Genomic DNA, 18,029 nt, shown 5'->3' on the forward strand with positions numbered 1-18,029 from the left:
ATGCAGAGGGCTGGGCCTGTCCTATCCATTGTGCTGGACATAAAAAGCAAGACTCATAGATGAAGTTATAAACATAATTTTAACTCAGTGGAGGACAGCTGTTGAAAACATCAATCCTGCCCATATGCAAAGGATTTCATAACCACCTTTGTTGTGTGGCTCAGTTCGTACAGGGAGAAGCTGGGAGAAGGCAGCAAGAAGAAAACAATTTTTAAAACTTTTGTGTAGGTGTGGGAAGCGGGAGATGGCTGTACAAGCAAATTGCTTTGAAAAATCGGCTGGTGATGGGTTAGGGCTGAAACAGGAAATTCTGTAAACTCTGCAGTGCAGCAAAATCTGGGAACCACGGCAGAAACAAAAGACAAGTGGACTTTACCTGAAGTTGCCCAGTCTTGTCCCTGTGCAGCTTCCTCACTGGGCTCCCAGCTGGCCCAAGAGCCAGCTGGACCTGCTTGGCACTGCCAGGCACCATATGATGGTCAGACAGGAGGCATTTTGCTACTCTAGCTAATTAGGAAATCCTAGAACTAACCTCAAAAAGCGCTCTCAACTCCCATCTCACCAACCTCTGCCTCCCCAGTGTTTTTAAACTCCGTTTAATGGAAACCCTTTCGACAGGCTCCTACAGCCTGTGCCTGCATGGCACACATCTGGGGACAGGGACCGTCTCTGTGCTGTCACAGGGAACTGGTTCCTGCTTCCTGCTGATAAGGAAACACACTATACATTAATCTCCTTTTACAATATCGTATAAAACCCTAATTACAACCTCATGCCTCCACAACAAACACATCACACATTTAATTCATGCAGAAATGTCAGCCCTCAACAGTTTTTTTAATGTGGTTGAGTTTGTAATTAAGGGTTTGCTTTGTTCGGCAAGTGAGGTATTAGGGTGTGACTGTGGAGCCCAGCTCTACCACTGTTTCCTGCAGGCTTTTCTCAGATATAAGCAAAACCAGCACAACTGACCAGATACTTTAAGAAGATCATCTGTGTGGTCAGAGGTCTTACAGATCTACATCTGGAAGAGAAAACCTTTTGTGAGGCCTGGTTAGAAATAACCAGACAACCTCTTTATTTGAACACCTAGCAGATGTTCCAGTCCAGGTAACGATTAATCCATGTGCTTCTCCCTCTTCTTCTTTGTGTCGTTTCAAAGAGAAACAGCCCTATCTTTCTTCTTTTTATATATAGTTAAAAATCCCCAAAGAAACAATTAAGCAGGATCTTTGGTGATAGTGCTTAAAAGAGATTTTTAAATTAGGTAAAAGGGACACACAGTACAGCACCTGTCGGCCACTTAGCCAGCAAGAGCCTTTCATTATCCTAACACAGATCAGTCCTGAAAATAGAACTCAAATCTTATTCAGAATTCACAAGAGTCTTCTTCTGGGTTGGTAGTCACCTCTATGTGCTTCGACAATCCAACACATGAACTTTGCTATTACCTAATGATCCTTGCTGGGAACACAAACAGAGCTGCATGCAAAGACCTTTAAGATGTCAAATGGCAAACATAACATGTCTACCTAACACCACCCAACTAAACTAAACCCTTGTGACCCACTGTGGTGTTAAACCCCATGAAAACCGTCTTGTTCCTGGTTCTTGCATGAACTGCATTCCCTTGACTTCAGGATAACAGACTGCTTTCCAGGACTTAGCAAATAAAAACAATCCTGCCAGTTGTAATGGTGTTCCAAGCTTCACAGTTCTGTGGTGGAAACCGGAGAGAAGAGTCTTACATTAGCATATGGAATAAATTCAATGATCAGGCAAGAAAAACATTTTAAATAAAGCAGGACACACAGCACAGCTGTGCTTCACCTGTACACAGCCATGGAACAATTTTGAAATTACAAAGTTATCGCAGTAAGTTGTCTTCTGGAATATCATACAGCAGAAATGGACAGACTTCACATCACACTCAAGCAGACTGACCGTGACTGAGACTCTTGGATAATCAGCCTTTGAGCTGTAACATGTGAGATGAATGAAGAGAATGTCAGTGGAGAGGCATATAACAACACATACTGCCCTTGCTAATCACATGAGATTCCACCCTGTCATATCCAAAGCACTGAGGAAAAGGCCTTTGGAATGCTTATATGGAAAATATTGAATTATGAATAAAACACTTTGCCATCAACAATGGCAGTGAAGGAGGCAATGTTTTATGTCAGAATTTAAGACCACAAAACCCAAGGAATTTAAAAACGCCTAATTTTTATAAATCAACTAATTATATGAAACCAAATATGTAGTAAATATATATTTAATAGATTTTATCTCATGTAATCATGAGAATGACAGTCAAGAATCTCTGATTTTTTGAAGTGACAGACTTAGCACAGGCCTAACTTCAAGAAGCCCACTGGAAAATAAATACAACAGGAACATATAGAAAAAAATTATTAGTTCATAAATGTTCTTTGTATAAAATATATCAAGCAAGAAAGTGTATTTAAGATCTGGATATGAAGCGAAATTATTGCATACATGGCTGGGTGCACTAAGAAAAGTTGGATCTGTGCTGTATTGCAGCACAGGTTCTGCACAGACAGCTGCACTCCTTCAAGCTGTATGGGAGATATTGGATAAAAGTCCAATCAATGACTGTGAGAAGGGAAGAAGCAAAAGGGAACCACAGGCAAATTTAATTAGGTTCCTACCCAGGCTTATGACATGTATTACAGCAGAATTTATCGGCCAAACTGACCAAGGCTCCATTGTCCAGGAAACGGACTGAAAAAGTGCAAGCCTGTATCTCAAAGGCCTTTTAAGTTAAGAGTTATTAGGTGAAAAGAACAGAGTAATAAAACAGTGGATGTGGCTACTTCTAGTCAATCAGAAGAGACAGTGACAGTCCTCAATCTGCTTATCTACAATCCATGTTGCACTTCCTACAGGAAAAACCAACCAGAGATTCTGCATTGAATCTTTTGGGAAACAGTCACCAAAATCACAGAAATCCACCAGGACTGGAAATTAGCTAAACCATCTTTTTCATTATTAGAATTATTCTGCATCTATTGTCTTCCACATGATTATAAATGTAGGTGAAACAATCATTACCAAAAAAATCGAATTTCACTGGAACTGTTGTTTTTTTCCCTCAATAAAGACACTGCCTACAGCCACTGGGTCTTGATTAGGGGACAAACACTTTTAGAGATCTCTTTCTTAGACTGTTGGGATTTAAGCCTGCCAGAACATAAGCTCGAAGAATAGTATTGGCCTATATGATTGAGGCTAACACAACCTTCAAGATCTAAAGCAGGGCTTAGCAAAGGCAGAGAAGGTCACTCTCTATATCTGGTATCAGCCTGGGAACCAGAGCACCAGAACCAAGGATATAGACAGTGGTGAAAACTGCTCCTCTCTAGATGCCAAGTACTTGGAACTGTACCTCAGAAAGCTGCAGCAGAATCAACAATATGGAATTTACTGACCAGGAGGAAAAAGAAAGGATGCTGCAATCTTGATGCTCTTTTATCACTCACTCAGATTGCTGAAGTCATTGCCTCAGAGGCTTTGCCATTAACAGAGGTGGTTTTTTTCTTCTTCCTTGCCTCAGTAAAGATTACTGTAAGTAATCAAAAAATGTTTCTCAAGAAATATGTTCATTCTGAATATAGTTAGAAAACCATATCCATGGTTTCCTCTTGACACAAATGCATATTGTCAGTGCAGGAACCCTACTGAGCAGCAGCAAGGCTCACTGTCCACACCCCTGACACCAGAGAAAAGGGACACGTCACGCTTGCCAGAAATATGTTGGTCTATGAGCATTATGCCACAGTGACAATTGAAAAAGCCATGATCAACATTCTCCCTAAAAATAAGGCAATTCAAAAATGTCACTTCTGTTGTCACAGTTGATGTCACTTAAGTGTCACTTAGAGTTAATATTAGACTAATCGAGCCAATTATAGAGTACTTATAGTATTTAATAGCCTCTTGGATCAGACTTTTGATACAAAAAATCTGCATATTCCTTGATGTTTTATGAATTTAAACCAGTTCAAAGCACAACCCCAACAGAGCAAGGAGCACGCAAGGTGTTGAGAAAAATGTCTCCACTGTTCAAGCAGAAAATGATGCATCACTTTACCAGCCACAGCGGACTTTCAGCAGTGACTCAACATGAAGAGCTCTCTCACCACACCCTGAGCCCTTCCAGCCCCTCTGCTGGGGGCCACAGTCTCATGAAGGATTGGCTTTTGCTGCTTCATTTCAGAGGTAGCAAAGGCTCACGGACAAAGCGATGCAGATGGATGGAGATGCTCAGGCACAGAGGCACCTCCCTCACTCACGAGGTGCCCCAGCCACTTGTTCAGCCACACAACCAGGACCACCTGGCAGCACGCTGCAGTCCCTGCCTACATTCCCACGCTGCAGTTCATCTATCCCTGGGGATGAGGTTTGCCTGGAAACCTGCACGCTGCCGCTCCAGAGTCAGAAGAGGTACTTCAACACTCCCACTCATCTGCTGAGGAAGCAGAACTGGGCAGAAATTTTTCTGTGACATCTATTTTCTCCTTTCTTTAGTACGGAGGCTAATGAAGAGTTTCATGTACACCTAATTGTCATGCACAGCAGTTTAATCTCCCTACGCGGCGTTCGTGGTCTAAACACACAAAGAAGATACATTGATCCTCACGAAAATTAATTGTTGGGGCATAAAACAGGCAGGAGGGAGGGACAGCGACGTTATTTCCTCAAGGAAGCAAACCATACCTTTGTGATAACAGGTGCCCTTGGGGGAAGGTCAGAGCAAAAGCAGCTAGTGTCAGGAAAGTGACCTTGTTTTTTAATAAAATACAATTTTGTAAATGCAGACATGAAAGGCAAGTTGGTGCAGAATCACATTTTCTTAATTCCTTCAACCCCAAAAGGCAGCGCTCCCCTCCCTGTCAGAGCACCAAGACCAGAGGCCTTGGAAGGAATGGACACCAGAGGCTCTACCCAAAACACTGTCTCCAGCCCCTTCTCACACCAAGCCCAGTGCTCATCTCTCCTGCAAAGGCTGTGCCCCACAGCCAGCCTGGAGGTCCCTGCTCCCACTCCTTCAGGTCAGGCTGCTTATAACATGCCAATCATTTCCAAACTTTTTACGAGCAACAAACGGGTGAATTCACTATTTCAATGAGGAGAAAGAAAAAAACTCACTACATTGACTGGTTTTATTTTAAAAGGGGTGGGTGTTTTGAATGTTTGCAGCAGTCCTCAGGGAGACAAATGGATTGTCCGTGGATAAAGTGGACAAGGGTGCACGATACAGACATTTATCATGCGCACATTTATAAGCTATGTGTGCTTTACAGCATAATTAATCAGTACTTGTCTCCTATTCTGTACACAAATGCAGCCTCCCATCTTCCCAGGCACATTTGATAACTAATTTATCTCCTTCTGCAATGCAAATAACCTTATCCCTGTGGAACAACCTCGCTGAAGTAATTCAAATTCCCACACGTGGAAACCCAAAAGGGACATTGGAAGCGCTGTCCTTGCACATCCTTGGTACCTGCACATTGAATCCCTGCAGGCTCCAGGGTGCATCCACTGCCACCGTGCCACGTGTACAGAAATATATGTAAGACTGTGTACATCTGACTTAAGCAAAAGAGAAAGAAGGGGAAAATTGTATCCTCACGGAATCATTGCTGCTCTTCAACTCTTACCACCAATGCTGCCTCTTTTTGTACCTGGTCCTGACTGTCAGGAGCAGGAAACCAGTCACAATCCAGAGAACAAGCAGCCCTCCTTCTGAGGTCACTCAGTTAGGAGACATAAAACATGCAATTACAAAAAATACAACAGACAAATTTGGGGATTTTCCCCATGCAAAAAATCTCACTTGTATCATACACAGAAAAAAAAGCATTCAGCATGATGCAAGTGCCCTCTTTGTAATTATAACTTGCCACATTTTCACGATTTCTTACTCTGTATTTACTATTCTGTTTTGCTGCTGCAGAGTTTCCTCTATTGCAATCAGTGTGGGTGTCTGGAGTGTGAGCTGTTAAGATTTCTGCTCCTCCCCTCACATCAATATGCTGGCAGTTATCATAAGCAGCTACAGTACAGATCCTGGTTAGAGATTTGCAAAATCTCACACAAAAATGTAAGAGTTGCTAGATGGAGAAATTATTTATCCCTTTAACAGAAAGTTTAAGGAACATGTACATACAATTTACTGGGAATAAATAAACAAAAAAAAAGGTGCAAATTCTTTGTGGGTTTATAAGCAAGACAGTGTAGTGAAGCATCCACCAAAACACCATTCTTTAAAATTAATTTAGAGGAGAACTCTATGGACTTGGAAAAAGCAAAGAATATGTGTCATGCGGAAGTGCTACACTCACGTAAAGGAAAAAATATCCCTCACATTTTGGATGTATATCCTTTCCCTTAACATGTAAATAAAAAGAAAAATGAAGATAATTTTAAAATAAAGAGATCTATATACTTTTATATATATGTATATACTGCTCTATATCAAGACATAATTGACCTTGCTTTGTAGACAGTCACTTACAAAAGGTTAACTTCTCAAGAAATTAAGAGGGCTCAGACAAAACTAAAATGATATTTTTTCAGCAGAGGCCAAATCGCAGCTTGTCATGTAAAGCAGCCCCATATTTCCTTCTACTTTGTTCCCTTCTCGTGGATGCCTTACAAAGCACTTCCATTTTACACAAGGGCGCACCCAAAGTTCAGATAAAGAGGAATCCTGCAATTGTTCTTCTTTATTTAGAAGGCATGAAACATGCATCAACACAAGACAAAATTTCTATGTTCTTGAAGGAGCATTAAAGAGGAGCAATGCCAGCAGCTTGTGTGCTTTTGCATGTATTTTAACTGCAAAATACCAGCACACAGGCAGTCCTCAAAGAACTTGTGTGAATTTTATCAATGGATCATTTCCAGTCCCTCCAACATTTCATCTGTGCCTTCAGCAACTAATGAGTTAAAGATGATAAATACCATTAACAAAGGAAAGAGGATCTTTCCTTTGTTTCCCAAAGAATGCGGAAGCCTGAATTCTGGCAATGTATTTTTATATTCAGAGAAGTTCCCTAAGCGGACAATTTTGCTTCTAGATTTGTTTATTATTCTACCTTAAAAAAAAAATGCTTTGATTATCCAGACAGCAATAAAAGTAATTAATTTTTTTATTTCCTATTACTGATTGTATCTGTGTGTATATTTTCCCCTTGTAGAAAAATAAGAGGAAAATGTACACTAATGCCTCAAAATCCATATAGTCTTGACTTCATTTCCTGGATAAAATCTTACCAGGGCAAAGGAGAATTATATATAAACTCAATCATAATCAGTCATTAAATTTAAGCCACCAAATATGCATCTGAACAGCATTTCAGATGTTATATTTGCCACTGATAATCCAAAGGAGCCCCAAATATACAACTCATGCCACAAACAAAAAAAAAAGAGGTTTTAGGTTTGTTGGTTTTGTGTATAAATTATAAAACGCAAATCTTGGTCCTACCATCTCTCCTTATGCTGGTTAATGTTTAGGTCTTCAGTTAATTCTGAAGGGATTGTTTCCCAGAGTCAGGAGAAAAGGATTCACTGAGCACTAACAGCAGTCATAGCTTCACACACCAATTTCACAAAGAAAGGTCTCAACGATACAAATATTGTATACATTTGTAACAGAATTTACTGAATAGACTATAAATGAGCAAAATATCAATAAAAACCATTGACTCAAGTATCTGATTAAAAACACAGAGCATTTTATTGTTCTTTTGAACCTGTCAATTATGAGCCTTATTGACCTTTTCTGTAATGAGGGGGCAAATGTTCTGTGTTATTCAGCAAACAAAATTACCAGAAGTAACAGACAGCAAATTTCCCCAAGAAAAATGGCTCTGTTTTTAAAAGTTATTTGCAAATGTGCTCACATTTTAAAATTAAACCCATTTAACCAGTAAAATCTGCGCATTTACATTTGAAGTATAAATGATATTAGCATTATACTGCAATTCTATCAGAAAGATAAGAGCAATCGATATATTAAAAAAAAAAGACAACCATCTGCAAGTATAGCCTGGACTAACAAAATGGAAAAACCCTAAAGTTTTATATAAAGTGCAGTTTTGCTTTTAAATTGACTTTGAGTCTCACATACATTTAAAAAATAATTTAATTTCTAACTGTTAGCTTTGGATACTATTAGACAAATAAAATATTGGAGGAACAAATGTTATAAATATTTATGCTGTTAAATTATGGCAGATAGTGAAGTTATGAGCATGTCCACTGACAGCCCAGTTTACCACGGGTCTGGTCGAAACCACGCGGTGCCATTTCAAGTGAGGCACTGGTCTGTCAGGGCACATACCCAAGGACACTGCCTCGGTGTGGAGGAGACAGCAGTACAGCAAGGGGTTTTAAAGCACGGGATAAATCAGAGGAAAACTGTATTTTAAGTTTTCAGTGAATGTGGGGGAAGAGTAAGGTCCATCCATCCTACTCAAAGGCTGCCTGCTGAAATCCCATGAAGCGGCTTACGCAGCACTTCCAAAAACATCCTGCACACACCTCGGCTGTTTCCTTCTACCTGACATACCCTCATCTTGCTGAAAAAACCTGTGCAACCTGATTCTCAGCCGAGGGGCTTACTGTAGTGTATACAGCAGACATCATGCTTCCCTATACAATATGGTGTTCCTCGCAGTCAGATGCTGTTGGTCATTTGCATATGTAGTAATGGAAGAATAAAAAAGGCAAGGAAGTAACTGCTCTTTCTCTTTCTTTTCAAGGAGTTACACTACCTTTCTGCACATTTCAAAACTTTCAACTGGAATAATGCAGAGGGTGGAAGCAGCTGAAAAGGATCTGGACCTGATACCAGGATTTTCCCCTGCCGTATGTCTGTGACAAGCTAGCAAAAGTGCATACCTCTACATTTAAATACGAATAGGAAGACTGCCTTGCAAAGGAAGTGCACACAAGGACAGATGTTCACATCTCACACTGGACTGGAGGCAAACCTGAACCTTTAGATAGGAATACATCTGATACAGAACCAATTGTAAAGACTTTTTGCCATACACCGTGACCACTAATATTTTATCACTACTTTTGCAGAGTAATCCGCAATTAAAGAGATAGCATAAAGAATGAAATATTTTTGAGTCCTTCTGGTATAACCCACCCCCGGAGTTAAATGCTGACAGCTAGAGAAAGAACATGCAGAGCTCTCTATTCAGAAGCAGCACTGTGAATGCATTCAATTAAAACTGCGAAGCATCATCTTGAAAAAGGGGATACGGCAACTGCATTTCCCACCAGGAGCCAGACCTCACCTCAGGTGATACACCACACGCTCTCGCAAGGTGGAAGATTTCTTCCTTCCCATGACAAAAAAAAAAAAAAATCTGCAGAGGACGAAACACTTACCTTAATTTCTTTTTGGAGAAAAATAATAATAATAATGATAAATATCAACAAAAGAGCCCGTCTCCAGCCCCTTGAGCAGCAAACGCATCTGAGAAGACGCTGGCGAGAGCGAGTGGAGCCGTGAGGCGGCGGCGAGCGAGGCAGGGGCGACGGTGGCCGTGGCCCCTGTGCCGGCAGCAGGCACGACAATGCGCCAACACCCCCTCCACGGCACAGCAGGCAACTGTAGCCAGGAGACAGAGGTGCTTAAATTAGAAAACCGCTGCCAGAGGAAATAAACGGGAACCACAGCGACCCCCTCGACCCCAGCCGCTATCAAATCCGGGAAGATATAGTGCACATCTGTTTTACGAGGCCCCCAGGGAGCTCCAACTCCAGCTACTTACCCTGTCTGCATTATTAATAGATGTTAATGGCGCCATTATATCGAAAAGAAGCCTCTTCCTCTTTATATTATGGAAATTCCGAAATTCCAAGTTAGGTTTGTTTGTGGTTTTTTAATTAAAAAAAAAAAAGGCAGCAAAAAACCCTACACACCATGAGGCAGCAAAGAGCTTCTTGGTCCTGCAAACTGCAGAGCTGCACCCTCTCGCTTCACCCTGCCTTCCCCAGTCATCCTCAATACACTGATTTGGTAGACAAAATCGATTCAAAGCAGCGAACAACTGCAATAAAGCAAACAGGCAGACAAAGACTTCCTGCCATAAGGCAACTCCTGAATGCACAATTTTCTTTTTAATAAGGTTCTGAAATGTTTCAGCTAGAGCACATACATTTATTCCCATGCAAATGATGCAGCATAAAGAAAAGCATAATCCCACACCATTCAAATTTTTCTTACCAAAATACCTAGTTTATTTCTTCAGCAGAAGTTATCTGTCACCTCAAAAAGTATAATTTAGACTGACTCGACGATAAAGAATCTTCTGTCGAGCCTTTGATTTAGTTGATGAATAAAGGAATGTGATCCTAAAGTATCCCTAGGCTGTGTTTTGTTAACGCCTGGATTTCCTCCGGGTCCATTCATCCTCAAGGTAGGTGTACTGCAGTCATGCACCAAAGTGTCAAAAGACCTTCCACAAAAGATATTGACCTATTTTAATCTGATCCGTGTATAAATGCAATGGAGCTACCACTGGGAATAAAGTGAACCAAAGATGTATTTTTAACCCCTTTATAGCACCGTACGCAGGAGGAACAAATGCACATCAATAACAAACATACCCTCAAAGACTGCACGAGAATGCAGTTTGCTTTAACTGGATCTCTTCCACTGGTGTTAAGAGTCATGTGAAATGCTACTGCTTCTCAGAGAGCCAGGCACATCTCTGCACTTTAGCATTGCTGTCAGATAATTTTGAACAGCTTAAAAAAGAAAAAAGAAGAAAAAAGACAAAAAAAGAAAAACCAAAAAACTAAAAATCCAAAAATGCCAGAACAGTAGGCTTCCCCAAGACGGCTTTTACTATACTACACAAAATACCTATTTTAATTGAAATAAAAAACCCCCACCTCAACATCTCAAACTGCAGAGGAAAAGAAAAAGCCATCCTTAAGGATGGAAATACCCCAGCATTAATTGCACGATGAAATTTTTTTGCGTATGCGGGGGCAGGCTGGGGAGAGTGAACGTGTCAAGAATCACCTTCTTGTGCTGCAGATGCATGCTGCAGCTGTTTGCTGGCTTCCCACAAATGAATGAAAAGTGCCGCTAATTCTTCCAAGACAAATGTAACCGATTGGCTTTGTTGCCTGCTCGCCTCTGTGGCTTTTGAGACCACGCAAGTACGCTGCAGACGCAAAATCACAGGGTCTGGCTGTATTAACTGAATTACAGACAGCGCTGATGTGATCATCTTCATCTCTCTCTCGCGCTCTCTAATTATTTATCCAGATCAAGCCTGACTGCTGGAAAATTAGCTCTCTACAGGAGGTAACCGAGCTGAAAGGTTCTTTTTACCAAGAAATGATGGGCTGGCCTCTAGCAGTACATATGCCAGCGTGCAGTTGTAAGGAAATGTCACAAGATGTAAATCTGCAAGTAGATTTCTCATCCTCACAGAAAAAGAAATAAGACATTTTTAGAAGATAGAAATATATATTTATACAGACACAGAAAATAAGTAACCGCCCAAATTCCTGACCCCAAATTTAGGAGAATTTATTTAAAATTGCAAGAGAGAAGATGTATATTGGTCACATCTTCTTTTCATTGCTTTACACAGCCAGTCCCACTTGCCTGTCTATGAACAAGTTCATACAGTATTTCACTTGCACGAGATTTTCACTTCTTGCCAGCAACTGCAATAAGACCAAGTTTTAGTTCCGATGCTTAGGGGGAGAAAAGACAGCAGCATTTTAGTTACTGAATCAAACCAACCCACAGCAGAATGAACAAAGCATAAAAAACCAGGATAGTAGGGTTTTTTTTAAGCTCAAGGTACTGTTTTAGCCTGTAGCAATCTAAAAGCAACTGTGAATGTAATTTTTTTTTTTAGTTAAATAAATGGAAAATAAAAAGTGTTAAACCTTCGAGACAAACAAGGGTAGTTTAAAAGGAATAGCTTTGAAATTATTTTCCAATTAGCGAGACTGTCATTACAAGTCAATTTGCTGTACTGCACGCATATATGGATGTACAGGTTTTTAATACACTCTAATGCACGCTTTGGTCCAATTCTAGTCTCATGTAGGCCAGTATAAATTTTAGTGCTAGAGAGCTTTAACTTACCATTTGAAGCATTAAACACACAAAACGTGGACATTAAAACAATGCAGCAGTATGAAACAAACATACTGATTTTGATAGCTACAACCTTCGGAACTTACTTGTTTGGAAAGCAAAAAAAGAAGCGGATTCCAGGCTGAATCTCTCTGCTTGCTGCACTTGCAGCAGTTTCAGCATGTCAAGCCTTCCTCGATCTTTTAATTGCATTGGGTGTTATGCATGCCAGGGGATGGGTGAGAATAGTTGTCAACCCACCTGACTGCAGAACAAAGAGCATTTTTTCTTCCAGCATTTGTTACTGATGCTTGAGCCACACCCTGCGTCCTTGCAGAACACACTCTTTCTCACATTTTCCTTTTTCCTTCCCACACAGAGAGACGATTTCTTCCCAATAATAAAATAATAGCTGTTCTCTAGAATTACTACCCTGGGTTTCTCCATTTTTTGAATCCCATGTGGGTTTACTTTTAAGGGACCAAGGAGGATTGCAGGTGCTGCTGCATTTTGCACAGTGTGGCGAGTCCCTGAGCTGGGATGCTTCAGCATCCTATAACCTGGCTCCCTTGCCCTGCTTGGGATGGTGCTGGCAGATGAGGGACCTCACCCTGCTTACCCAGTCAGAGAGGCCATAGCCTCCAGAGGATTTGAAGGCAGAAAAATTTTTAAAAAACCAACAACAACCAACCAACCAACCAAAAATTCCCAAAACCTAATGGTACAACAAGAGGGAAACTCCTTGAAACCCCTTGCCTGGCCCCCCTACCCACCAGCCCCAGGAGCCTGCCTGTGAGGTTGAAATGCTCTGGGTGGCATTAACCCCTAACAGATTTTTGCCAAATCATGTGTTCCCTATCACACCTCTTCAAATCCTCCAACAGCTGGCAGTTTGCAAGGTTGAACTCCTCCTGGTCTGGTTGGTCCACTGCTCTGCACAAAGACCCTCCTGCCTTTCATTTTTTGCTTATATCCCCATCAGCACTGCAAATCACACACACTGGTCTCTCCAGAATCAGATACAAGAACAAAATCCCTTGTAGGCTGGCTACACAACACACAAAAAGCTATAATGTTTTTTGCAGATCTGTATAAAGGCATATTCCTGACTGGATCTATGTACAAAATGACCAAGCAATATAAAGAGAGATGCAGACAATGCAAAAATTGTTACCCGCAAAGCAACGCACATGCCTTTTCCTGCCTGTCTGAAAAAATCTCCTCCATCACCTCAATAATTTCTTCCAAAAAGTCTGGAGGCAATCAAACACTACAGCTTCTAACATTGCCCCCACCAACCACGAGGTGTAGCAACAACTTGGCTGTGTTTTTGGTGGCTCCATAGGAGCGGGTAGGTCCTAAGAATCTTTAGAGTCAACAATGCAGCCCTGTCCCTCTGCATCTCCTGAGGCATGGAAGTTACACTTCCTGACCTAATAAAAGTAGCAGGAATGGTGGCTTTCAGGATAGGTGGAGTTAAGGAATGGTATGAATTAGCCTGGATTATCTTTGCAAGCAGAGGTAGAGGGATTACTTATTTTTTTCTGTTTCCCTGACACAGCACATGTATCCAATGTGCTTCCCAATCCTAGCCCAGCTGTCCAAAACAGCTTAACAAGCAATGCTATGGCCTCTGTGAGGTTTGGTGTAGGGCTTGTTTTGTTTGCTTTAAAAAGAGCTTTTGTTCAGCTGTTCCTTGGCATTTGATATGTTATCATCCACCAGCCACGCACCACTGAAGGGAAGCCACGGTGCTCTTGGGCTGTGGCTAAATTCTGCGTCAAACACAAAACCGTTTGACGCAGAATCAAAGAAACTGTTGCCACTTGAACCTTCGAGATGCAGAAAAAGAAAACCCTTTTAACTTTTGGTCACATGACTGTTGAATAACCAGCAAAGACAGCTTAAAAAAAAAAAAAATCAATCTGTATATCCCTGGACATATTAGACTGCCAACTGCTGAATGTTCTCGTTACTATTTTGAAATAGGGTGTGGGCGGAGGTACCTACTAAAGCTTTCTACTGCTACTGCCACCGTTGCTGCTAATGGGGTAGGTGTTTCCAGAAATCCCTGCTCCTAAGGAGAAGCCTGAACTTTCATCTGTGCCTCTGCTGGGACGCACTGAAGACAGCAGCTTCTTGCACCATCTGTTATTTGCATCACCGCTGCATGGGGATGCCAGCCTGTGACAGCACCCAGACCTGCTGCGGGCACAGTGGCAGCCAGGAGAGAGGAAGATGAGCCATGAAGGGAACTCACCAAGACTGGGATGGACACTGAGACACAGGCAGGCAGCAGAGTGTGTGACACTGATATAACTGGGCAGGATCTGGCAGTTGCCATGAAAAACCCCACTTTCCACAAGAGAGCAGATTAGTGGCTTTTAAGGCACCTTGCTGGTGAAGGCATCATGGTATGGGAGTGTGGGAGGAGGGACCCTCACCCCAACTCCACAGGCTTGCTCCACTGTGAGTTGCTAAACTGTGAGCCTCACCAGGATTTGACATACAGTGGACACACATGGCACAAAATCTGCAGCTTCTCTCCCCCCACCTGGTGGCAGTGACCAGAGGTCCTGCCTGTATCTCTGGGGCAGCACAGCCACCAGACAGAAGCAGAACTTTCCTGGTGCACTCGTCTGTGCCGCACACTGCACCCTGCTAGGTGACCGTATGCACTCAGACAGAAGTGTCTGCTGCATTTTTGTGGAACCTTCAACTTGCTTTCCTAACACTCTTGGATTATCTTTTAAACTGATCAACCCTGCTCAGGACTTAGGCAAATGAGTTTTGCACAGTCACTGTTATGTTGCTGAAAACATGTCTGGAGGAAAACCAGGAGGTCTCCAGAGTACTGACACTGCATGAATACCTAACAAGCCCTAAAATGAAAAAAATCAAAAGAACCAGTACAGTGCACCTCAGCTCTCAATATAAAGAGGTAGGTGAATACTCAGCACCTTTCTCAGAGATGCTCATGTTGAACCTGGGTAGTTTATACACTTTTTGGCATAGTAGCTGTACCTGCTGAGACCAAAAGAAAACCAGCAGATTTTAATCGGAGTAGAATTGAACTAGCAAGTACCAGGACATGTTGGTTTTTGGATTACAAGTGGATTACAATCCCATTACCATTCAACCTCTGCACCCCTCAAACAGGCTACTTGTTGCCCAGCTGGACACCAGCCTCCTGGCACATGAAGAGCAAGAAAATGCTCCCAGGTTCCCTGTACCTGGTGCACCCACAACCCCTGATGAGTCCCCTGCAGCACCAGGGTGATCCACCAGTTCCCTTTTCTGACATATGCTGCATCTTCCCTCCCAGAGAACTCCCCTACCACTGGCTTTCCCTGGAAGGAATCCTAATCCTTCTGACCTTTCTGAATACAAGTCCTTCCGGTCTTTATTTTCTTAAATAATCCCTATCTCCAGTTGTAGCCAGCCACACTTATTTTTTCAACTTCCCATTCTTTATGCAAATTTCAACCCTCTGTGCAAGGTTTTAAAGTTGTTGCTGTAGGTCTTCGGGAGTCTTTACCTCTCTCCCAACCTCCTTTACTTCCTCTGAAATCACTTTTAGTTAAAAAAGCCTGCAAGCTGTTTCTCGACCATACCCAGTCCTCCCATCACTTTGTCAGGAGCACTGGACTGTCTTTTACAGTCGGAGACAGTGATGATAAATGACAGCCTCCATAATCCAGCAAGTGCTGCTGTCCAGGGGCAAAAGTCACAGGCAGATGTGGAGCCTTCCCACTGAGAACACCACAGAGGGAAGAGAGCACATCACTCACAGCAGTAAATCCCATCCTCACTCCAGCTGCTCGGCTCCAAGCAGTGTCAAAGCCCCCTTTGCAGACTACAGAGCACACTGTGCTTCTGAGTCTTCTCTTGCCAGCAGACTTTGTTTTCACTTGAAACACAAAACAAAGGAAAAAGCATCTTCCGTTATCCAAAAGAACACTGCATGCAACCCTGTACACTCCCCACTCCAGCAGCTCTGATACTGACAGCCAGCTGGATAATGCATTCAAGCACTCTGGGGATCAAACCCTTTATCCAGGAAATCTGTCCCTGTTTGCTAAAGGAGCCCCTGGTGAGTAGGTTTTGAGGAGTGGAGATTCAAACCATGCTTCCCACCTCACTCCTAACCAAAGTGGCTTAGGAAGTAGGAGTGCCAGCCAGAAGCAGACTGCCCTTCTTCTCAAAGAACCACAAACATATTTACAAATATTAGACCTCACAGCATGCTTGGAAGATGTCGATAAACATCATTTCTGCCACCTCACCTGAGTCTTTGCTGAAAAAGTAATGCTAGAGGGAAGCTTATCTGTGTGTCCAAGGTCAGGCTTGGCATCTGTGACAGATTGAGCCATCCTAAGTCCCTGCACATCCAGCCTTCAGTCCTAGAATTAGACACCAGGCAGTGCCTTTAACTTTTAAAGAAGAAGCATTGACGGAAAAGAAAAAACTTTTACAGCCTAGCTGGAAACCCACTGGAAGACCTGAAGAGGTTGTACTTCTGAAATCAGCTGCAACACCATCCTCCCTTTCCGGAGGAAGCTTTTCCCTGCCAGTACCAGCTCCAGGCTCCTCAGGCTGTGCCCACACTCAATAGCTCCCAAAACCAGTAACATACCAGAGTGGGATGGGGGGAAAGCAGGGCATAACCCACACTAGGAGTGTGGGGTTTTGTCCAGCCTCGTGTCTGGTCTTTGCTTGGCCCCCTTGCACCTGCACATCAGCCAAGAGCAGAGCTGTAAAGGTACAGCCACCAGCATCTTCACCTACACCACATGTGCCACAGCATGCCAAAAGCATTTCCACTGGCTTCCAATGGATCTGCAAGCCCTTAATGGTGACTTGCAAGCAGAGCTAGTGCCAAAGCACTGGTACCTGCTCTGGCACAGCGAGGCTGATGATCACTTGTGACACATGTGGCATCAGTCACTGAGGGCTAGATTTTTCATTCTTTAGGCAAGACTACCCTGTTCTGGTAAGCTGGCTAACTCTAAATTGGAAAACAGGTGGTAAGAGACTCTTTTCTGTTGCCTTTTGCAGACCCTCCTCTCTCAGGAGGATGCTGTGCCAGGGGAAGGGGATGCACAGCCACAATGTGGCCACCAGCAGGGAACACCTCGGCTCAACTGCAGTCAGCAGCACCATTCCCCAGCAGTGTTTTGGTCCCTGCCTTGTTAATATTTGCTTTAAAAGGTCTCGATGAGTCAAGCTGCTCAGGATGAAAGTTCACAGCCTGCTGGCAGTGTGAGTGAGAGCACGGAGCCGGTGCTAGCAGAGGATGCCAGGAGTGCAAGGTGCACCTCAGCTGAGCTACTGGGACCACGAGCCAGCAGCGATGACTTGGGGCAGAGCTCACTGCTGTCAGCCCAGCCAAGAAAAACGAAGGCAGCCATTTTCCTGCAGAGTGCTCCAAAACTGTCTGCGGCATCGTTGCCTTGATAGTTAACCAAAATGATAATTTACAATCTTTTTTCACCCCCAGTTGTAGCCTAAATCTAAACTAGATCTGTTTTCAGAAGCATTCTAATTTAGGCTCACACTTTAGTAAATCCTAAAAATTAATGATTTCTTATCTGTCAGCCTCCAAGACAAACATAGGTTTTCAGCAGAATCAAGAACAGCCGAAAACTCAGCCAAAGCTATTCATCCCAGGTGAGGTCCACAGGGGATGTGTGACCCATCAGAATGCCAAGGAACTTGAGTCCAGCTTTGCAACTTCCTGCACATAAAGCCTGCATGTTCCTTCAGGATTTACATCCTTCACTTAAGTAAGACGGAGAAATTAAATATATTCAGGAGGGAAAACAGTCTTTCACAAAGAGAAAATCCACATTTTTTTCCTCATCTC

The 18,029-nt window shown here is 42.7% G+C and overlaps 1 protein-coding gene across 1 annotated transcript in view; it reads right to left on the reverse strand.

Moving 5' to 3' along the window:
• LOC135297771 (uncharacterized) overlaps positions 1 to 18,029 on the reverse strand; it is a 64,232-nt gene that overhangs the window by 39,788 nt on the left and 6,415 nt on the right. The gene's annotated exons all lie outside the window — the stretch shown is intronic.

Source organism: Passer domesticus, chromosome 1 (assembly GCF_036417665.1).
Source record: "Passer domesticus isolate bPasDom1 chromosome 1, bPasDom1.hap1, whole genome shotgun sequence".
In the NCBI taxonomy this organism is placed as follows: Eukaryota; Metazoa; Chordata; class Aves; order Passeriformes; family Passeridae; genus Passer; species Passer domesticus.